The following is a 25,200-nucleotide window of genomic DNA, read 5'->3' as shown; positions in this document are numbered from 1 at the left end:
ACTGATGCAGTACTGGTGATCAAGCTGAATACCTCTGTGTAAAGGAAGCACTCTACCAAGCAAGCATCAGCCTCTATGCTCAGTCTTAGAGTCTTGGAACCAGAAATGGAACTGGCTGTACTGAACTAATTATTTGGGAAGTTCAGATTTATTTGTCTTAAAAACCTGAAAGAATGGAAAACTTTACTATTCACATAATTTTCTGTTAATAGCAATTCCTTACTAATCCTAAAATATGACCAAACTAATGTAAAATAAAACATGTTCTTACTTTGTGTTCGCTTTACCAAGTGTCTAGTAAAAAAGGTCAGGTTCTTTTCATTTCTTTAAAGTTTCAAATTCTTTGAATTTGATCTTTTCTCCTTTGCATACCTGACAATTCCACTATGGCTTCTTAACTCTGCACCCAGCTTTCCTGCCATTTCTCCCAAGGACATCCTATACTTGCCTCACTAAACAAGCTCTGATATCTGCCCCCTTTTTATATTTCTTACTTCAAGATGGAAAATTATGGTGTAGCCTTTTATAACACTTTTTTACCCTAATGCTCTAACCTTTCTAATCTGTCATATCTATTCTGGGTTCTTTTCTCAGCCTTGCTGCATGTTTCCATTCTCTGCTACTCAGAACACCTCCGAAATCACAAAAATAAATTTTAGTTACAAACCAGAACTCATTCAGATGCACCGTTGTGCCCAGTCCATTCTTGCCTATCCTTATCAGGTTTTTTTTGACATTTTCCTGACCCGAAACATCTCTGTATTGTGTTTTAATCCATACTATTCAAAGTATAATGTATTCTGTAATAAATAGCAGTTTTAGTAATTGGAATTCATTTCCATGAGGTGCAGAGGAGATGTTTCATTGAATTTTTGTTTGTTTTGGGTTTTTTGTTGTTGTTGCTGTTGTTTGTTCTTTTTTTTCCTATTCTTTCAAGAGAGGGCTTCTCTGTGTAGCTGTGGCTGTCCTGGAACTCATTCTTAGACTATGCTGGCATCAAATTCAGATACCTATTTGTCTCTGCTTTCCAAATGCAGGGGTTAAAGGCATGTGATTTGTATTAGTAAAATTTATTTTTGAAGCATCAAGATTGTAATAATGCAAGCACCCAGTAAGTCAGTGTTCCAAGCTACTCATTACCCTAGACTCTTTTTAAAGGAGGGTTTGTAAGAGCAAAAAAATGATCAGATGCAATGGCACACTCCTTTAATCTCAGCACTCAGGGGGCAGAGGCAAGTGGATCTCTGTGACTTCAAATCCAGCCTGGTCTACAAGGTGAGTTCCAGGACAGTCAGAACTGTTACATGGAGAAACACTGTCTCCAAACAGCAACAAGAAAATGAACAGGAAAATGGGGATGGAGATATGAGGTTGGGGCTGGGTAAGAGATGACTGAATAAAGAATAGAGTGTAAATATTAAAATAAAACAGTAAAAACATTTGCAGCTCATTTCTGGGTTGTACAATCTGCAAGACTACATGCTATTTTTAAAAATATAGTTTCAAGTATATGCTGTTTAAGCACAAAAAGAAACAAACCTGGTTTTAAATATAAAGTGGGCAAGAAAGCTTAAGTTTCTTTCATGTTGTGATTTCAATAACTTAAGAGCATTAAATTGCCTGGCATAGTGAAAAGCAAATGGTAGAGTGTAAGCACCACATTGGCTTCAGTGGGGTGAGACCAAAAGAGTGTAAGCAGAAGTATTGCATTAGCAAAATGAGTTTACATTATAAATTTATAATATTTCTAATTCTCAACACAAAAATAGATAGTAGAGGTGGCTTAAAGACATTTGTGTTTGACTGGTCTTTATACTTTTTGTCTAGTTTCTATGGAATCTCCTGTATTTCTTACCTAGAAGAGCCTGTGGAATTTTGCACTAAATCTCAATCTCCTGTTAGAAAATAAATGGTGACTCTCTAGGCTTTCCAAGACCTGTCAGTTATTTAGAGACAACAAACTTACTTTCTCTAGTAGACTTTGACAAGTTCCTCCATGAGTTATTCTCCATGTTCAGAAACTGGATTCTAATCACTATCATACAATGTTATGGATTATTTTCCCACTTATTAAATAGCAGCTCAAGATTTTTATCCAATTTCACATCTCCTCAGAATTAATCTAGATAAAATAAAGTCATTATTTCAAACCAGTTTAATAGGTATAATGAATAATTCCTAGAACTTTAATTTATAACCTTGTACACTATGAATCCATAAGATACCAAGTAACTGTTCTTTAAAAGCATAAATATATATATATATATATATATAAGTTGAAAAGAAAATTCAGATATGACCTTGTTCTTAGCTCAACATTCATTTTCCAATAATACATTTCATGCTTTCATTGAAAAAGGATTTATCTTTGAGTACCCTGCCAGTCATATATCTTTATCCTAAATATAACTTTTTACATGACACTTCTCTACAAATAAAATAAATTGAAGAGGATCTTACAATATATTGAAAGCCAGACGGTCTGAATTTGATGCCTGTTCTTCAGTGAAAGAATACATTTCATCTGACTTCATGTCTCAGGGATGTGTCTCACCCTAAGCAAGATACTTGGCTATGTTCCAGACAAATTTCTTTTTTCCTGGTGTGACTTAAGAGCTTAAATATTTTCTTTGTCTGGTGGAAATTTTCATGGTCAAAAATCAAATATTTCTCAATTCTCTCTGGGATGACAGACTTCTGCCCAAGTGTGCTTCAGTTTGTACTTCTATTCCCCCCTGCTACAGACACAGGCATCCACATGTCCTGAAAGACATTCCTTCACTAGGATGTGGATAAACAAATTTAGATTGCCTTGTTCATTGATAAATAAACTGGACTACAAGGAATAAGGCATAGCACAAAACTGTTCAAGCATGATTTTTTTTGCAATAATTAAAATGTTCTAGTTTCCATTAGCTGAGCTTTCAATAGGAAAATTTTCATTAGATACATGGAAAACACTATGCGGTTGTATAAATTTTGTACTTCTAAGTATAGAAAATGATTGTCCCAGAAACATGGTAATCATCTTGTATCTTGTTGGGTCAGAACTAGAAAGTATTAGAAAACATCTAATGTTGCTGTTGATGCAGTCAGGAAACAGATCTTTATGGTTTACTTGGTATTACGATAGGCAGTACTGAACTATGACAGCATGGTTGAGGGAAAGCACTGGAAGATGCAACTACCTCAGGCCTCTAACCTTTCTCTCTATATATGTCATCTTTTTCCTTTTCTTTCCTTCCTTTCTTATCATCTCCCATTTACTTATAACTTGAGAGAAATTCACAGACGTTTGTAATTTTTTTCAACAGCATAGGTTTTGAGAACCAATTCTGTCACTGTATAATTAATTGAGTTAAACATTTGTAGTTAGTGTATGCTGAAGTCTTCTAACATAGTATGACATCAACTAGGCATTCACCGACTAATTTGCAAAGCTAGAGGGGGAAAGGAACCTGCATGTATCCAGAGCTATGTAAATCCACATTCCTATGGAATCAGCTCATAGGGCACATGGGTTTGGTCATAGAGATAGTTGATAATGTCAGCTACAGGATGAGAAGTATAAGCTAGTCCAACTGAGGCCATTGTATGATAGACAGAAGAGACTGTCTGCATGTCAGCAGCATCTTCATCATCTTCCTTGGTGAAGAGCCCAGGTAGTTCATAGAAAACAACTTGGATGATGAAGGTGTAGGTGGCCTAGTGTTACACATCCGTTCTCCCCTCCATGCTGCTCTGGTTACCATCAATTGATACAAGTGATGGTATCAAATCAAGTTGTCTGGAACCTTAGCAATGTTTCCTATTTCCCTACTCAAGATTAACTGGAATTTCTAGCATCTCGAATATGGCAGAGTTTTATGGATCCTATCCACCCTTAGCAAAGAAAAATAAATCCTTTATAATTCTAACTTTCGAGAGTATTGTTGGTTAAGGAAAGGCATCTGAAAGAATTTTAAAGGAGCTTGTGATAGTATTCTGAGCTGGACAGTGGTGGCGCACACCTTTAATATCAGCATACAGGAAGCAGAGGCAAGTAGATTTCTGTGAGTTTGAGACCAGCTTGGTGTACAAAAGCCAGTTTCAGTACAGGCTCTAAAGCTACAGAGAAACCCTTTCTCAACAAACAAAAAAAATAAACAAAATAAAACAAAAAAGTATTCTGAATAAATAGGAAAAAGAACTCCTAGGAGTTATAAGGTTGATGAATGAAAATCCCACTGCCATAGTTTGTTGTGTCTCTTGAGTTGCTGGACAGAGAATATTCTGATGTTCCTATAAGCCATAAAAGTACTTTATAAACTTATTGGTTGCATGCCATACCCTAGTCCATATTGTAAAGGAGGAACACATTTTACCTCTAGAACATGGAGAATAAGAGTGGAAAAGAAGTGGAAGTTCCTTGCTTACTGGTTGGCTACATAAATATCAAGAACCTCTACACAGACTGCTGGAAGATAATTGTCAACAATAGTGCTTCCCAAATGAAGAAAAGGCAAGATGTGCTCACTAATGCAATCATGGCATGGCTGTTATGGATGTGGCTATGGAATGATCTTGGCACGCTATAAATATGTATTGCTCTCATTGTTAATAAAAGCTGATTGATGTCTAGCCAGAATTTGGGGGCAGAGAGAATGCTGGGAATAAAGGGGAAGTCTAATTAATCTTGATCCAGATACAGAGAAAGGAAGATGTATAGAAAATAAGGTTACAAACTATGAGCCATGTGGTAGAACATAGATAAAAAGTATGGATTTATTTAAGTTGTAAGAGCTATTTAGTAATAAGCCTAAGCTATTGGATGAGCATTTAGAATTAGTAAGAAGTCTCCATGTCAGTTATTTGGGACCTGGCAATCAGGACAGAAATGTCTGCTCCAGGATGTAACTGTTTGATTTCTGGTTGTTGTTAAACTCCACTATACAGGAGTGAACTTACATGTAGTTTTGCAAACCAGTGCTAAATTCTGTGGTGGGGAAGTTCATTGAACCTGGAGGTAATCAATTGCTCTTGTTTTGTTAAATATGTGTGATTGGCCTATCAAATTGCTTTGTTGACATCTGTTTCTATGCCCACAGATTATAACTGCTCTCATTCTCGAATGGTTATCTTTTTTCAATGAGTAGTATTCTCCAGATAGCCAAAGCTTGTGAAGCTACTAAGAGTGATTTTTTTTCTGTGGTTGTGACTAATGTTCTGCAATATATGGGAGATCAGACATTTATATCAGCACCTCTAAAAGTCAGGGAGCCTTGTGGTAGGGAGAGCCTAAAATAGGAGACCCAGAAGTAATGTAAGGCTTCTTTTAAACAAAGACTGTATCAAGCTCCACTGTAGGATATCTGCTTCCACCTGCTATTTGATCCTATGGTTATGATGCTATAATTCACTTACCATTTTTGGAATTTATTTTCAATAAATTCTTGTCTCTTTGGAGCAGAGAATGTGCCTCTGATTTCCAAAAGCCCTATGCATGGTCCAGGCTGCAATCTTGTTGATTTAGGTTCTTGATTTTGCTTTCATATTTTTTATTTTTTTGAGTATAAAATGTAATTGCCTCATTTCTGCCATTTCCCTCTAACCCCTTCCATGGACCTATACCCCATTGCTCAGAGACTTTGCTTAATTGTATGTTTCTCTATCTAGAATCTCATCTTCATGAACTCTACAAAGTTGCTTCTATTTCATTATTCAACATTTAACTTGAACAGTACTTTCTCAGGAAACTTATTTCTTCTCCTTACTTTCATTTCTGAATCTTTTCTACTAGCTTAACTCTTGAATTTACACAATCCTTCTAATGTTCTGAAACATAAGGTTGGTTCTTGGCTTTCCTCTAGTTTAGCTTAAATACGTTCTTTCTTAGAACGTTCATAATTGTTAAGTCATAGCAGAACTGCTTCCTCCTGAATATTTTCAATGGAAGTTTCTGTCCTCATTATTCATGCTACGGAATACTGTGTTATTATCCATGGTACTGAAGTTGCCATCTTACCTTCTGACTATAAACCTTCATCTCATGTCAGTTTTAATATGAGGCTTCTCTCATAATTTGTGTAGATATCCAATTAACTAAACACACTTGAATAAAAGACTGTCAGTGACACAGAATTTATTTTAAGCACCATATTCCTTCACAATATTCTTTAGAGAGACTTTGTGGAGCATCTCCCTCGATCACCATTTGACTCCTGCTCATCCCTGCTTGCTAACTATATCTCATTTACTTTTGACTCTTCTTGACATTATTGGAAGAACTGAGAAAATCTTTAGAGTACCAGCATCACATGAGCATTGCAAGTGACTTTGGGGAGTATTTTTAGAATCTTATTGTAAAAGGCACAAAATATAATAGGTAGTTACTTGTGGAGTAGAAAATTACTTGTATTATGTGCAATGAATGCTATTGGCACGAGCTGCACCTCAGCTATTTGTGAACAAGAGATGCTGCTAATACGTGAGTTTTGGTTTGTCTCCTAACCCAGGGCATGTCTAATTACACCATAGAGGCAGTTAAGTAGACACTAAATTCACACGCAGCAGAACCTCACTGTGAGTCCCATCAGCATCACATCGTTGTTTTTCTGATATTTAGAGAACTTCACAATTACACGTTTTACACCATTGAGGGATCCAACTGTAATTATATAGTTCAAATACAATAGTGCTGGTTACTTTTCAAATATGTGTAGCTACATGGGATTAAATGTATTCAACACTAATTACATAGAAATGTGATGGGACCAATTGTTTCTTCTATTAGGAATGTGAAGTGCAAAGGTATGATGTACCTCACTTACATGAGACAGCACCCCCTATCTCTGCTACCCGTCTTGTCTGGCCATGCAGATAGTACAATACCTTTGATATTTTAACCTATTTAATAAACAATACTATACAAATAAATGAATGAAATCTATTACAGAATATCTTGGGTAAATAATGTATATTTATTAATTGTGCATTTTGAAGCTCTTTTAACTGATTTTATTCCTCTTATTTGCTTGATGTATCATCAGGCAATATCACAAATGAACAGCAGATGGCATTGAATTGAAAAACATGATCTCTCAACTTTCAATGAATGCTGGAAACATTTTGGATTTGGTATGCATTCAAGAAATAATTTTGTTCAAACATCATTTTGAAGATGAAAACATTTATGGGCAGCTCATCCTCTTGGGAATAATGTCTGACCAAGCATTCTATTCCCAGTGGATCACCAGCACACTACCCTGATTTTTCAGGTAATTATGGCCAGAGTTCATAACAGACAGAAAAAGCATGATGATTATCAAATGTAGAATCCCGACTGCCAATTGCCTTGCTGGTTGAGTGCTACTTGGAAAAATATTTGGTATACTTGTAATCTTATCTATTGATAAAATATGACTACTTCCAAATTTTCTTTTAAGTAGGGAAGTAAAAGTGAATCTGAGAGTTAAGGGAAGAACTTGGAGGAGATTATGATCCAAATACACTATATGAAATTCTGAGAGAATAATTTTTTATCTTTGTGAAATGCAATGGGTTTTCTCACAAATGCTCTACATGTTTTGATTACATAAAAAAGTGAGAGCCAATACCTCCTTCCACATTAAGCATACATTAAATTCCACAATTGAAGATTCCCTTGCCCCCTGTGAAAGACTTATTCTTGAAAGTAATGGAGACAATTTACAAGGAGGAAGTATTGCAAGAAAATGAGTTGTTAGATATGAGCACCTGGGGATGCCATCATCTCACGGTGTTTCAGCCCAGCCAGGACAGGTGAGAGGATGAAGTCAGATTCTCACATGGTGTTGCAGAGGACAGGCACAGGAAGCAGCATGGGACTACTCATTGCTTAGACATTTACTTCTGTCTCTACAGAAGGCTCTCAGGGTGCTGACATGTTTGAAATCCTTCATCTAGTCCTTGTCAATAATTATCTTGTGTCTTTAGCTGGGCTTATTTGCAATTATTAGCCCAGTGTACTTAAATATAAAATTATAGACTACACTAGACACAATTCCTCTTTGAGATGCTACAGTTGTGTGTGTGTGTGTGTGTGTGTGTGTGTGCGTGCGTATGTGTGTGTGTGTGTGTGTATATATATATATATATATATATATATATTTCTCTCTAAATGGACAACATTTTTGCTTGAAAATAGCATTTAATCCAAATCCAAAGTTCTCTTTTATGGTCTCATTGCCTTATAAAACAGCCATTCTAGATAGTAACCTTTATTGAGATACCATATTATCCTAGCTATTTTCTCCTTTCCAGACACTAGACAGATCCCAGTGATGGTCTTGAACAGACGGTGCTACTCTACACCCTTCGGAAACAGTGTATAGTGGAATCCAGAGGTCCAATAAATCTCTGACTTGTAGAATTGTGAAAAAATTAAATGATTGATGCTTTAGAGTATTAAATTTCAGGGAGATTGGTAACTCATCAATAGTAACTGAAACTGTGTACAACCTGGTCAATTGACCTTGACAAAGCTCCCAAAGCCTTAATTCCCTCATCTGTGAGCAGCAGATAATACCACTAAGGCTTAGCCTTGATAAATGAGAAGTAATTCGTGTGATTAATACATAACAAGTAAGGATTAAGACAAGATTAGGAACAGAAGATTTCACAATATGACAGGTGATTATTACAAAGGAAGACATTGTCAAAATTTGTTAGATTTGTTTATAAGTGTCTCATCTGGGTATTATGAGGACTTGATAATTGGAAAGTTAATGAAATAATTGGATTTAACTTGTACTCCCAGCAACTGGAATCTTCAGAATATCTCCAGTGCTTGAATGATGCCTTAGATCCAGTTTCTATTGGATATACCTGGTGTCACATTTAGCTGTAGCTCATATACTGGTAGTTGTAGTCTTATCCTGAAGCCATATCAGACTTCTCGAAAGTTCCATACTAGTTGTCCCCTGCTTTCCTGGCTTTCTAAGAGATAGCAGGCTGGGAGTACAATTTCTCAGGCACTCATCCTTCTGCTCTTTGATCCCAAGGGAAGTACCCTGACACAGTTTCTGCACTGGACATTTCCTTTCTCAGTTTCTTTGTGCTCCCCATTCACTTTCCTTTACCATAACTTTACCATTACTTATATGACCTGCTTCTGGGTTTGTGTTAGAAAATGAGATAGACCATTGAAGAATGTGCTTTGCAAGTGTTCTTTACTGTATATTTGGCCAATATATATACAATTTTTATTGGATATAATACCCCCATTAATTGCCACCGTTATATTACAGTTATTATATAATATTACATTATATAATAATGTAATACATAATATTATATTATGTAATACATAATATTATATGTATTAAACACACACATGATAAAATACAAACATTTCTCTTATATATTTGTATGTATTAAACTTTTACTCCAAATTTATTACTTGAGTAATTCATTTTTTTAGAGGTGAACTAGAGATTATTGTCTTTCACTAATGAAACTTTTCTCATGTTTATATTTGGGAAACAAAATTTCCCTCTAGATCACCTTGAAGATTGTTGCTGATGATTAATGAAAGTAGGTCGTGTGAGTACCTGATAGAAAAATTGAACAGCTTTCCCTTCCACTGTGACCTATCCATACCCCCACAAACACCCAGAAACTATTTCGTCATATGGCCTGTTAGAAAAGATGTTATCATCAAAGAGGATCAAACAGAATTCCTAGATCTGGCCTTACCATAGTTTAGTTTTCTAACATCTGTATCTTAATAACAGTGATACACAAAGAGTTGTTATCTATTTTCTGGGATAGACGTTATATTGAGAATTAGATATCTCCTGCTGCAAACACTGTGCTCTGTTGTTCATGAGTTTCCGGTGTATTATCACTGCTCCAATGGATCATTCCTGAGTTACTTTTCATTCCTCCAGTAAATTAGATTGAAAGACTGCAAGCTTTGCTCAGCACACCCCAGAGACAGCTGTAACTTGATACAGGTCCAACAGCCAATCAGTAATGGAGAGAAGCAGAGGCCAAAGACTTCTGAGGAGAGTCTATTAGGCCAATAATAAGCTGTTACCCAGTTCTCAGGGGAAACACGACATTAGGCAGGTATTGAGGTAAGTAACATGTTACACTTGCCTAAATCATATCACTTGCCACCCCCCTGGGATGCCAAGCATTGTAGACAGCGGTACTCTGCAATGTGAAACTGATATCCCTTTGTTGATATCAAACCAGTCTCTCTCTCTCTCTCTCTCTCTCTCTCTCTCTCTCTCTCTCTCTCTCTCTTTCCTTAGGCAATGTGGTTTAAGAAAGAAGACAAAATAACAGGTTTCTCTTTGTTATATGTAATTTCCAGAGTGTTGTAAGATCACAGACACTTTGAACACCAGAATATCATGTCAAGGCATTTCAGAATTTTTCAATCTCTTTTAATAATTCTAATGGAAAATATTTGCTTCTTGCTTAAACAATGTTATCCATCAGAAAACTAAATATTACCTAAGAGACTATTCAATTCTTTAGTTTGTTAATTCAATTAATATTGTGCTTTTCTTATATTCCATAGTTTGTCCTTCTGTTATCATTTTTACTATTAATACACCAACACATCTCAGTCACATACAACCATGGTTTTCTTTGGTCCCCGTCATTCTCCATATCTCTGGTGCCATGAGAAATTCTTACAACTCTAACAGGAATGTCTGTTGAATCACTATGGTTTTTACTCCCTCTTCAGCATGATGTTTCCATAATGAGGAATGATTATTCAGCCTCTGAAGCTGAATCAGGTTCTACATCTAGCTATAAAACCACATTTGTTATTTGGAACAAATTACTTAAATTTTATACCTCAATTTTCTCTACTGAAACCTGATATCTATGCATTTTATAAATTGATGCCCTAGGCAGTTCTTCAATAAACTTCTTCCTTTTTCAGGCATGTGGCCATCTCTATACTCACAACATCAACTAAATACCCCAGACTTCCTCTCTTATCCTAGTTCTGCCTGTGTGTCTTGTAGACTACCCTATCTTACATTTTCAGAAGTGCTGTTTCAATTCAGATCTAAATATTTTCACTCTTCTCAATAAATCTGTTCCAGAGTATGAAGTTCCAAGAATTATTTAAATGCTTCTATGTGGCAAGAAATATTAGACCAAGTGTTTGAGAAGCACTGCTGTCCTTTAGCTTGATTACATGGTCCAAGATACAGAACAGAAATGTAAATCCTAATACAGATACAAACTGAGGATGCCCTTTAGTTAGCCTTCCTACATCAGTATAAAAGTGCAGCTTTGGTAACAGGTAGTGAGTGGACTCATGTAGACATCTGAGAAGTAATCTGAGCTTCTCCATGAGTTGTGAGAAATGGAAGTATTCACTGGACAAATATTTATTGGATCCAACTTTGAGGTCATCTGTACATTACTTAGTATTAAAATCAAATTTATGCTCAATAATTTTATGTTTAACTGAAAGAATTAAGCAATATTTAATGATCATGTTTTCCCTCCCCTAACTCCTCTAAGATCTTCCACACTTCCCCATTTCAATTCTCAACTCCATGTTTTTTTCTTTCTTTCTCTCTTTAAAAAAATTCAACATAGCCAGGTGGTGGTGGTGCACACTTTTAAACCCAGCACTCCGGAGGCAGTCAGGAAATCTCTGTGAGTCTGAGGCCAGCCTTGTCTACAAGAGCTAGTTCCAAAGCTACAGTGAAACCCTGTCTGGAAAAACAACAAAAATCAAACATACTCCACAGCCAGGGTCTGTGTTGCTGTTTGTGTCTCCTGCTGCCATGAGAGTCATGTGGATTCCCCGGGGTCTAGGCTGACACCTGGGTCTGTACTAGTGTCTAAGGGATGAGCTACCACTGGAACCATGCAGATCTGGGTGTCATGGACCACCAAATGGGGGCATAGTGACATCAAGACCCGGACTGCTACCTAGGACTATGTCTGGGTCCACGGTCTGATTGAAAGCAGGGTCTATGTTGCCACCAAAGGTTACATGGAAATCTGTAGCCTTGTTGGAGTCTGTTCTGTGGCTGTGATGGCACCAAAATCATTCTAATCTGAGTGCTCTATACTTCCACCCAGAGCCAGGGTATTGATAACTGTTGGCATCTGGACCCAAGTTGCTGCAGAGAGACATGTCTGGGTCTGAGGTTTGCTGCACCTGAAGTCTGTGTTGTATCTATGACCTGTGTAGCCTCAAGGGGGCATGGGAGCCATGTGTGAATGATAGAATCAGAGGACCGTGATGAGTCAACCCTGACCTTGCTGGCCCAGGAATAGCTGACACTGCAGGAAGAAGCTGGCCCAGACGATCATGGAGAGTCACCACTCCACACACACGTAAGACAGATGGCCCTACCCTTCACCATGGGGGTTGAAAGTCTGTGAGAGCTGACCCTGATGCCAGAGGCATAGGGGAGATGGATTCAACCCTGGCCTGAGGAAGGCAGTTCAAGTAGCCTGGAACTCCCTGGTGGGAGGTGAGCTACCACCTAGCTCACAGCTTGGCTAGGGCTGGTCCACCTTAACACCTACCCCATCTAGCACCTGCTGGAGCTCATGCAGGGACTGGTGCTGGGGAACAAAAGCTGCAGGATCTCCATGACTCAGAGGAGCTGCAGGATATCAGAGAGGAATTTTGGTGAGGATTCGGTGGTGGTGTACAGAAACCAGAGGCCTTGAACCAGACCAGTGGCTCATTGCAATGAACATTTGCAGGCAAAGACGATTATACAAAACAGTATACTGTGTGACAAACTTCAGCCCCCAGTGCCATCATGATGTGGGATTCCCCTCTGCTGTGAAAATGCTTTATTACTATTAGTTAACCAAAAAAGCTGCTTTGACCTATAGCTAGGCAGAATAAAGCCAAGTAATAAATCCAAACAGATATATATAGAGAGAGTACGCAGAGTCAACAAGATACCATGTAGCTGCTGAGGAGAAGGACACCAGAACCTACTAGTAGGTCACAGCTTTGTGGCAATACACAGATTAATAGAAATGGGTTAATTTAAGATATAAGAGCTAGGTAGGAATACAGCTAAGTGGTTGGCCAAGTAGTGTTTTAGTTAATATAGTGTCTGTGTGATTATTTGGGTCTGGGCAGCTGGGAATGAAAGAGTTGTCTCAGTCCTATACCATCAGAATGAATGAAGAAGTGTTAGAGAGGCAGAAAAGATGGAGGAGCAAGGAAGTTTATTTATTTATGTATTTTTATTGTTGTTGCTTTTTTTTTGTTCTTTGGGGTTTTGTTTTTGTTTGTTTGCTTGTTTTTTGTTTCGTTTTTAGTTTGGGAAGTCACTGAAATAGGCAGGGGAGGATATGGATGGACTGGGAGAATTAGTGGAATTGTGGTGCATAATGGGAAATTCCCAAAAATTCAATAAAGAAATTACGTTAAAAAGAAAAAAATAAGACCTTCTCTCTCTCTCTCTCTCTCTCTCTCTCTCTCTCTCTCTCTCTCTCTCTTTCACACACATACACACACACACACACACACACACACACACACATTTGAGACAAAATGTCTACAAAAATACCATGGAGTGAGTTTTGTGTTTGTGTTCACCTTCTGCTGGGCATGGGACCTATCCTACAATGTGATTAATATACTCATTGAAACTCAACTCTGGTGATAAACAATTTTTTTCTTTACAAATGGATGTCAGTTGCAGATAGTGTCTTGGTTAGAGTTGGGATCTTTTGTCCATTTTCCCTTCTTATCATTCAACTTACTTTTGAAACCAATATTGCCTTCAACATGACAAAAATGTACAAAATCACAAGTAGTTGCTACTGTCCTCCAGCACAGCACAAACTTTGTGAGTGTTGCAGTCTAACAAGTTTGTGAGACATGGGTATGAGTGGTTCAAAGTACTAATCTATAGTTTCAGGTCAACTAGTCTCCAGTTTCATCAAGGTTAGTTTACTAAGTCTGAATACAGTTTTTCTCTCCTGTTTGGTAACGAAGATTTGATCCAAGACAGGGTCTCTTGCATTCTAAGCAGGTGTTTGTAACTGTGTGGTGTGTCCATCCTACTTTGTTCTGTGCTCTGACAAGGATATTGTAAAGCTAGTCAGGCTTGTCCAGGTTCACCGAGTCTCTCTAGGAAACTAGGTTATGTGTATATACCTGCACTCCTTGATAGTCCTGGTTTCAATTTACCGTATTCTCTGTCAGGGGATTACAAATGCAGGTGACCTCTTTAGCTCCACAGAAAAAGTTTGTGACTGTGCATATTGTCAGGCTGTCTGGTTTATCATGCCCAAAATCTGTCTGTAATCTTGGCATTCTTTGTTTAGTATTCTTAAAAGTAGCTATTAAGTTAGTTAATTCCAAACTCATTTGTGGAGTAATGAGGGTGATTTCTAATGTAGTTCAAGGCTAAGAGCAAGATAGACAAGCTATATAAGCAGTAAGAATACTGGGGATTAGCTCTGTAGGAACAAATAATTTGCTCATCATTTCTACAGAGTGATAATCAATTGCTTTCTTTGGCTTTGTATTCAAGATTTCATAGCCGTGATCTGTCAGTGGAACCATTCCCATTCCTCCTAGGAGGCTTGTCACCTGTCATTCCAGGTCTGGTAAAGAGGCGTTCTTTTGTCTGTCAATGGTCAGTTGCAATGTTTAACACATTTATAGATAATGCCTACACTCACCACAAACCTGCATCATGTCGACCTTAGGAGGTGAAGTTTTAAGGATTTATGAATATGAAGTCACAATTAGTATGAGGGAAAGTCTGTGTTTTGTATCCTAATGATATTTCTTTGTATTTATTAAACACACACACACAGATATATATATATATATATATATATATATATATATATGACTTGCAATGGTTGTGTATAATCTATTTTCAACTTACCAATGGATGAGGAAATTCTAGTATATATAATACTTGCAGAATAATTCCTTCCTACCTCATCTATAGTTTTGAACACGTAAATGAATCATTTGTATGCACTAATTCATTTCGCATAATATCCCTGTAAAGTGATTATTATCTTCTTCAATTTATAGACAAATAAAACTAAGTCCCAAGAAAGGTCAAGCGGCTTACCTGTTGTCACTCAAATATAACAATCTAGTTGACAGTAATACAAATGTTTATTATTATTATTACTGTTTTTTTAACAGTGACTGAAATGCTACTTCAACTCCAATATATGCATCTTATGGAAATGTTCCTATTCTAGTTCCTTTCTATTTTAAGAATGGAACAAAACTGAGTAGAAAGTAACTGTGTTCAAAATATCTGATACATGAGACAAAGATATAAATCACAAAGAGATGAAAAATAAAAAATGAAAAATGTACATTATGCGTCCTTACTTCAAACAATTATGAAAATAATTTTTTATGTTGACATCATGTATATGCTGGGCAGTCATCTCCTCTTCTAATCAAAATCCTACTTTTCTCACGGGTGTGGCCTCAGTGGTCAGGGTTTACTTAGCACGTAGCTAGTGGTCAATAATACTTTGGATGGGTGTCAGACTATCTAAGAAGACATGTAATGATTTTTTTTATTCCCTGAATTTTTAGATGAAGAGAACCTCAGAAAAAACATTGTTAAAAACATTGACTGTTTAGGAAAAAATACCCTGGTTTCACATTCAGTTCCAAGTACCAAAACTGATATTTAGCTTATGACCAAGAGAATTGTTGGTTATTATAATGAACCCATGCTCATTTAGCGCTTTGGGACAAGATTAAACAGCAAAAAAAAGGCAAGAACATGGTGTATGGAGGACAATGCATATTTATGTCATGGTAAATGAGGGAGCAGAGGCTGTGAATGTTGAAGTTTCAATTGCTTACTTTCATCTTTTATTTCACATGGATGCAAAAATCATGTAATGGTGCTGTCTGAATCACAAAGGACCCTAAGCTCTTAGTTAATAATTTTTAGAAATTCCCTAACTAACACACTCAAGGTGTACCTCTATCTCCTAGGTCAACCTGACATCCTGTCAGGCTGACAATGATGATCAAGAATCACAGGTTTATCGCCTGACAAATTGGTCACTAAGTGTCTCACATTAAACCACAATAGTCTACCTCCTGACACCATAACATACATTCCTGTTCTATAATGCAAAGTTCATTTAACCTTCTGTATGTTTTTGACTCCCTTTCCTTAAAAACAAAACAAAAAAATAAAAACAAACAACAAAAAAAACCCTTCTAACATTTAATGAAATGTAGGCACAGAAAATAGAGAGGGATTGAAATAAAGGTAAGATGAAGCAAGCCTCCATTCAGTGAATCGAATCCTGCTATGGCTTGCCTGATATCCAAAACTTTTAGAATTTTTGTGAAATACACCTTGGCACTTCCACTCATGCAATTTTCACTCAGGAAAAATCAGGATCACAAGGTCTGTTTCCATCTTGAGTGGTAACCCAACCCTTTCTACCACCACTATAATGGCTTCTGGGTACCTGGACAGCTGAACTAGACAGCCTCTTCCTTTGTTGCCCTTGGAAAACATGGAACCAGAACTGTTCTTCTTGAAGAGTAGACTTTTAAAAGAGCTTGCATTTTTATACTCTTTCAAAGTTTTATCTCACCAAGACAGTGGAGCTCAGGGAACATTGTCAATTCCTTCCAGAAATCAACTCAGCAGTAGAGAAAGAAGTGGAGGGGTTGAAAGAAGTGGGAGGGTGAAAGACAGGACTTGTAAGAAGAAACAACATGCTCCTAGGTCCTCACTCCACTAAGCAGCAGTATTTATGCAATCATAGAGATGTGTTCTGTTCACAGTATTCTATGTCTCAAGAAACTTCAGCTGTTATAGGAATGTTAACATCACAACAGCAACTTGCTATAGCTAAGCAAGGCAAGTGGCAGGTTCTCAGTATCAACACACCTACAAATATAAAACTAATTTGTCAAAATTTACAAAACAAAGCCATGCAAAATGATATAAAAATGCAACTAAGTAAACCAAAATCTAAAATACAGAAAAAGTAGATTATCAATTATACTCATAAATCTTGATAAAAGAAGATAATGGAGAAGAACATTCAGTGTGTTAAAAAAAATGACCAAATTAATATTTTGTACTTGATAAAATTATCCTTCAGCTGCAAATCAGAAACAAGAACTCAGAAGGAAGTATACAATCATTATTCACTTACAGTGTAGCTCTCCCATAAGAAATATTAAGTAATATCTGGTCTCATTCACTTGCTCCCAAAGTACATGATCTTATTTTTCTTTATGGCCAAATAAACTCTGTCACAGATGTGCAAGATTTTCATTCTCCAAGGACCCTCTGAAGTAAGTCTAGGCTGATCCAATGATGTGGTTGCTGTGAAAGTGCATGAACAAACACAGCACTGTGTCTCTGTGCTGTGCTGACTCAGACTTCTTTGACTTCAGAGCTAAGAGATATGGCTAAATCATATGGAGTTTCTGTGTTTAAATTCTTGAGGGATGCTATGTACTTTCCTAACAACTTCACTGATTTGCACTCCTACCAACAGTGTTCTCAGAGTTATTCATTTCTCACCACATTGGGTTTTTCCTTTGCTTGTTTCCTTGTTTGTCTTGACCATAGCCATTTAGCTGATCTGAGATGGAATTTCTGTGGATTTTAATCTGCATTTATGTTAAGGATAAAGATGTTGACCAACTTTTCACATATTTGTTAGCTGTTTTTATTTCTCATTTTGAATAATATTAGTCTATTTGTTAATTTTTATTGAATTGTCTTCAATTTGTTTTTTCATACATTTGAACTTATACATTAAGAAGGACACTTCACACTCAGATCTCCTGTGTTTTACCATTAACCCGTAGAAAAAGGTCTACCTATGAAGAAATGGATAATTTTATTCTGGGACAGGAAACCAGCTGCCTTGTTCCTTGATCAGTATTGGAAAGTAAGTAAACAGAACACAATACAAAGCAAAGAAAACCCAAGATTATATGTAGACTATTTGAAAGCACAATGAATGAACTCACCATTAAAAGAAAGCAATTTCAGCCAGAAAATAAGAGAGATTTGGATGATAACTCAAGGTCTAACATAAATACCCACAAATCTGTACTTACACAGAGAAATGGCTGTACCAATGAGTAAATAAAGTAGTATAGATGGGGTCAGGCAATTTCAATGCTAATTTGCCTAATGGGGGTAATCATTTCATAATCTAATATATACCCATTATACGATGTAAGTATGTATTATTGTGTTGATTTGCATCAATAAAACCATAAAAGTTCAGTAGAATAGCAGTAATCATCACAGAAAAAACTCAGGTTATTTATGTTTGTGCTATTCTTCCTCTTACAATGTATCCCTTAAGAAATTCTTTTTCCAGTAAATTCCTATTGGAGTGTATAGCATGGAAGAAGGATAAAGAATTGACTATGAAGTGGAGATGCTGGATGAGCCAAGTGGCGTGGATGGCCTACCCCAGTGATAGGATTGTTACAAGGATCACAGTTTCATCTATCTTTTCAGCCCCAAACCCAAAACCCCATTTCACCATGAGCAAAACATCAAAGACAGGGGAAGTTAGAGAAACACTCTACATAATACCTGATCACTATTAGGTCCCAAAGAAACCCAGGACAAGTGTCACTCAGTGCAGGTGAATCTTCCAAACCCATTCTTACCCCACCTCCTATCCTCAGCCTCCCCAGACCACTAGCTAGGCTTCCCTTCCCCCAGTTTGCATTTCCTATATAAACCAGCTGTTTTGACCACACAGTCTTTTGCTCTTAGCTCCACACTTGGCCTCTAGGTCTGCAATTTCTCTTGGTCTCTTTGCCATCTCTCCCTTCTCTCTCTTCTCTTCCTATCTTGATTTTCCCCTACCCCACTCTTTTTCTCTTTTCCTGAACTGGTTCACTATAAACTCTTCCATATGCCTCTGACTATTCTCTCATTTCTACAATAAAAAGAACCTTTTCCTCAACCATACCTTGGATCAATCAAGTCCTCATTTTCATTTATCTTTCCAGTCTTTTGATCAATGATAAGAGGTGGTATAATCTCTTCTGTAACTGTTTCTTAGCTGAAATCAGACATTTTTGTCAGTGGACACAAGAAGAGTGGAATATTGGTAAAAAGTCAGGATGGGAGAAAGGAATGCAGGTTAGGAGACATCTGTTTTCCTCACTACCCAGACTCTGTGGGACTATCTGGGGCTAGGAAAGTGAAGGGGGGCTTGGAGTAGTGTGTGATGCTGGATCACCTGGGACTGAAATGTTATCAGAAGTTTTGAAGAAGTCTGCAGCTGGTTGGAAACCTGATGAAACAGATAGAGACTAGGGACAGAAGGCAAAGTTAAAGAGCTTAAGAGAAAAATGTTTATCTTGACACTGTGGTTGGAACTTCCAGATGCATGGTCCTGGTAGTTGGGTGAGTAGAATCCCAAGATCAAGGGAGAGAGAGAGAACCCACTCTCAGGAATAGGCAAGTGTACAAACTTAGGCTGTTGATTTGAAAAACCAGGAAGAGTAGAGTCAAAGAGTAGAGCCAAAAATCTAGGTTAGCCATTTCAGTGACTCTGTTCCAGGAACTAACTGACCATAAAGTTAGATTATAATCTTGAGAACAATCTTGATAAACAGGGAGTTACCTCCTTGTGATTATCACTGGTATTTTCAGAATTTTCCAATGGTGCCCTCCCTACCCCCTTTGGGTTATGGTTTCTTCCCTTAAATACTCCTTCTCCCAGCTACTCAGGGTCAAACTCCTCTACCCCTGCATGGGAAATGTGTCTCGGCCTCAGCACACTGGTTCCTGTCAATAAACCTTGTGTGATTGTAGCAAGGATGGTCTCTTGTGAGTTCTTGGGGGGGGGTATTGTTATCCCGAGACTTGAGTGATTCTCCCTACTCTGGGAGTCTGTCATTTGGGGGCTTGTTCCAGGATTGGCAACCACCCTCGTCTCCAAAGACCCACTTGCAGGTGAGACATTGTCTGTGTCTTTGTGTTTCCATGCTGGCTGAGTTAAGGTTCTGTACTTTTCGGTTTTGCAGTTGTGTCTGTGTCTTTGTGTTTCCTTGCAGGCTGAATTCAGGTTCTGTATTTTCGGTTTTGCAGTTGCTCGTGTCTCTGGAGGAGACAGAGAAAGTGATCATCAGACATGCTAAGAGATCACCAACTGCCACTCTGGGAGACATCCCAGGAGGTGAAAAGGGACCCCAGGGATGCCTGGGAGATTCCCATCTGGGTGCTAGTAAGGATATGGAAGTTCTTCTGGATCAGAGGAATTATACGTTCTCCAAGCTATCTGTATTTCTGGAATGGTTTTGTCTGTCTAGGTGGAGACAGACATTTGTTAGCCTTTTTTTTGTATGTCTTCAGTCTCTGTTTTGTTGTCTGTGTCTCTGTGTTTCCATACTGGCTGAATTCAGGTTCTATACTTTCGGTTTTGCAGTAGCTCGTGTCTCGGGAGGAGACGGAGGAGTGATCAGCAGACGTGCTAGGAAATCACTGACTGCCACCCTGGTAGACGTCCTGGGAGGTGAGGAGGGACCCCAGGGATGCCTGGGAGATTCCCATCTGGGTGCTAGTGAGGATACAGAAGTTCTCCTGGAACTTTATGCCCTTCCGGCCATCTGTATTTCTGGAGTGGTTTTTGTCTGTGTAGGTGGAGACGAACATTTGTTAAGCCTTTGTTTGTGTATCATTTGTGTGTCTTCAGTCTTTGTTTTGTCTTACTTGTGACTTTGATGATGGGACAGACCGTGACATTAACTCTGGATCATTTGACTGAAGTTAGGACTAGAGTACGCAACTTGTCAGTTGAGATTTAAAAAGGGCCATGAAAGACTTTTTACTTTTTGCTCCTAGGAGTAGCTGATGCTTGATGTCAGCTGGCCTCCAGAGGGCACCTTTGATTTAATCATTATTTTTGAAATTAAAGCTATTGTTTTTCAGGAAGAACCAGGATCCCATCCTGATCAACAACCATACATTACTGTATAGCAAGATTTGGTCAAGGATCCTCGACCTTGGGTTAAGCCCTAGGTGTGTAGGCAGAAGCTAGGTTCCCGAGCCCTGGCTCTCTGAGAGTTAGACTGCAAATCAAAACCTGTAGCTCCAAGGTCTGAGAATTCACCTGAGAATGAACCACCAGCTCCTCCTAAAATCTATGCTGAGATTGAGGAGCCACCTGTATGGCCGAGCCCTCCACCACCCTCTTACCCACTGCCCCAGATGCCTTGTCCTGGAGTCCTGCACAGGATCCCAGAGGACCAGATTCAACAGTCGCATTGCTGCTGTGCATCTATGGGCCTCCGGTGGACCCACCCCACCTCCAACCTCTCCAGTATTGGCCATTTTCCTCTGCTGATCTTTACAACTGAAAAACTATTCACCCTTCCTTTTCCGAGAATCCCACCAGCCTGACAGAATTGGTGGAGTCTTTAATGTTTTCCCACCAACTCACCAGGTACGACTGTCAGCAGCTTTTACAGGTTCTCTTCCCTACTGAAGAGAAAGAGGGGAGCAAATAGGGCACCAACCAATCTTCCCAATGAAATAGATGCTGGGTTTGGACTTCAATACAGCAGCAGGTAGGGAGTGGCTGATGGTCTATCTCTGGACTCTCATGGCAGGTCTCGGAGGGGCCGCAAGACGTCCCACTAATTTGGCCAAGGTAAGAGAGGTTCTTCAAGGGCCAGTTGAACTGTCGTCTGTGTTCCTTGAATGTTTAATGGAGGCTTACCCATTAAAGGTAAGCCTCCATTACCTTTAAAGGCATTATACCCCCTTTGACCTAACCTCTGAGGGTCAGCAAGCAACAGTAGCTATGGCCTTATGGGACAGTCAGTATCAGATATTAAGAAAAAGTTATAGCAGTTAGAAGGGTTGCAGGGTTATACCTTGCAGGATTTGGTTAAGGAAGAAGAGAAAGTGTTTCATAAGTGAGAGACAGAGGAAGAGAAGCAAGAGAGGTGGGGGGGCGCTATGGATGTTCTAATGGACACAGGGGCTGAGCACTCTGTGCTGAAACAACCATTGGAAGAACTGAAACGTACAAAGACTATCGTAATTGGAACAACTGGACAAACAATATTCATGGACCACCTTACAAACTATAGATTTGGGGAGAGGACAAGTGGTTCATTCCTTCCTTGTTATCCCTGAGTGTCCCACACCTTTATTAGAAACAAAGTTAAAGGACCTATCTAAAAAATTAGACCCTGTTGCCAGCAAATGGCCTTCTTGCCTGAAAGCTACTGCTGCCATAGTTCTGCTTGTCAAAGATGGTGATAAGCTCACTCTGGGACAACAGACAACTGTAGTGACACGCCACGCTCTGGAAAGCATTATCCAACAGCCTCCTGACCGATGGATGACCAAAGCTCATATGACACATTATCAAAGCCTTTTGTTGAGTTCTTGGAGGGTCATGTTATCCCAAGACTTGTTTGAGAGTCTCCCCACTCTGGGGGTTTTTCAGATTGACAGGAGAATATATCTTGAGTCTGTTTGACCTGTAGCATATAGATACAAATAAATCACAAATCACTGAAGCTTGCATGAACTTTTCTCAAGTTTTCAAAAAAAGCAGAAGTTTTAGATATATTGGCATTGCCAGATATATTCTGAACTAAAATTTGAATTATAGGAAAAAAACAGTAGACTCATGCCTTTTAGTCACAGCAAAAACCATGACTTTGAGTTAAAAGCATGGACACTCTTGTCTCTGTACTGAATGCTGAAGATATAGATTGGACAGAGATATTTTCAACACAATGAGAAGCTCTTTTAAGTCTATATTTAGAAGACAATAAAATGAAATTTAAATTTTTGAGCTGGTGACTATTATAAAAGCATAACAATAGCATAGTCAGAAGGAAAGCAATCTGAAACATTTCTTACTTTCAGTATGAAATTTGTCAGCAAGGTCAACTGTGCCTGTCTTTCTCAGATGAAGAGCTAGTAGTTTTAGAAAAGTGAGTGTTGGGGGCACAGAGGTACTTGTACTCTCAGAGACGCACTAAGAGAGACAGGAATGTTAATCATGCAGGGGTCTCTCATCAGTGGAGGAAATAAAATCAAATATCTGCATTCCATTCCAGAGAGTTGAGGGGGGAGGTTATTAACGACTTAGAGACCGTTGCTATCTAAAAATACAGACCTCACCCTAATTTCTCAGAATGTTTATCCCAGACTCTTCCCTCCCTAGATGGTTCCCACCTTTCAGGTAGATACAAGTACGTTATGGCCTGCTGACCTCTATGCTATCAGTCAGAGACCACAATAGATTCAAGGTCTTTTAGCTATAGAATCACCCTCATAGTCAGATGTACTTTGTAAAGAGTCCTAAGCTTTATTGTCTACCTGGAATTCAAGTGACTGTTGCCTGGAAGCCTTCTCCCAAATAGTACTGTGTTTTAAATGTGCTGACTATAAACCACTTGGTATTATACTCCAAAAATTTGATCCGGTGGAAGTCCAAAAATGTGAGCCTATTTCCACCTTATCTGAAGGTCAGAGAGTTTTAGCTTGTTCAAAGTTGTTGACAAGTGTGACCATACACCCTGTCCTAGGGTGTGGTTGCTTTGAGTTTTGGACATTAAGATGGTCCATATAGGTAGATCCATTCTGCCCTGACCAAAAGTCATGCTTTGACATACTTCTGCTCCTCTATTTGAAATAAGAAGTTTGACCTAGGGGAGTGGCTTCTTTCAGGATACTTGGTCTAGGGTGGGTTTGCTGCCTAAACAATAGAATGTTTTTTTCATGAATTAATGACTTGGTGTCTCAAGTATTGAAGCAAGTAACTGTTCTAGTTGCCCTTTGTATCATGTTAAAATGGACTTTTGTCTTCTTCTCCTTTTCGTATTGGGCTAGAAAAGTGTATGGAAAATTAAATATGGTGGGTTTCAGTACTCACTGGCATTCCCTCCAGATACTATCCTATGTTTCTGTTTTATTGTTTTCACTCACGTCTCCAAACTCTTTACCTGTTTATTTCAATCCCTATGCCCCTAAGTGGTATCCCAGTGAGTTGTATACTGGTGTGGAGGAGCTTGCTTGTTTCCTGCTGTTAACATAAACCTACAGTTAGCTATCATCAGAAATTTGAGCAGACAAATGTAACACAAATAATAAAACCCAGAGACAGATATTGGGGTTCAAACTAAAGATCAGAAAAGCAAAACATCCAAGCCACTAGAGAACTCTTATCTCTACCAATGCTAGGTGACTACAGATTGAGCTCTGCGTCTCTATTTCCTCCTGTCAATTTTTGTTGTTGTTTTGTTTTTTGTTTTTTGGAAAGCCAAATAGAATGAAGACTTCATACTTCATATCAATCAATCTGGAGTACTGCACAGCTATGAAGAGTCAGCAGCTATATACAAAAAACACGTCATCTTTCCTTTGGAAGTCTGCGCAATGTATCTTCTTGATATCCATTTTATCTCCACGAGTATCCTTTGGGCATAGACAGAATAAGTTCAATGAAAAATTATTATAGGACCCTAAAATTTTATAGTATTTGATTTCATACAAATTATAGAAACTTTAACCTGATGAGCTTCACTCCATTTTCTCATTTCTGTGGATGAACATTGTACTGATACAGAAATGTGTTTTTAATTCCTCATGTCTTATATTCTCCGTTAGTGCTGGGATTAAAGATGCATGACTCCCTAGCACTGTGATTAAAGGTTTGTGATACCACTGCTTGGCCTCTAGTGACTTAGTTTTACCTTCTGATCTTCATGCAGGCATTATTTATTAAAACATAAATAAAATATCACTATATTTCCTCTTTTGTCTAAAATAAAAAAGGCTATAACTAATAGAAAAACTATATACAATAAGTGTAATACCCTATATCCATCTTTGGAAGCCCCCACTATCCCACTGGGAGTTGCCTTGGTCTGGACTCCACCTCTGGAAAAGCCCACCCGTCACTGAACACTCTTCAGGGATGGTTAGAACCATTCCCACAGGCTATTTAGGCTTTTGCACAGACAAATGAAGACATGGTCTTTGGTTTTGTGTAGTTCCTCTCCACCCCTTTTCCATGCTCTCTTGGCCACCCGGGACCGCTGCAGTAAATATGGGCATCTTTTATTTGGTCTAATTTGGTCTGACTGAAATTATTTGCATTGATGGAGAGACTTGTCTTAAGAAAATTCCTACCACTGTGATCCTAGCCCACAAGTTTAGTGGTGTGGGGCACTGACTACAGAAGGAA

Source organism: Myodes glareolus, chromosome 4 (assembly GCF_982192425.1).
Source record: "Myodes glareolus chromosome 4, mMyoGla1.1, whole genome shotgun sequence".
Classification (NCBI taxonomy): domain Eukaryota; kingdom Metazoa; phylum Chordata; class Mammalia; order Rodentia; family Cricetidae; genus Myodes; species Myodes glareolus.
The sequence above is the reverse complement of the archived record's forward strand: the minus strand, read 5'-3'. Positions refer to the sequence as shown.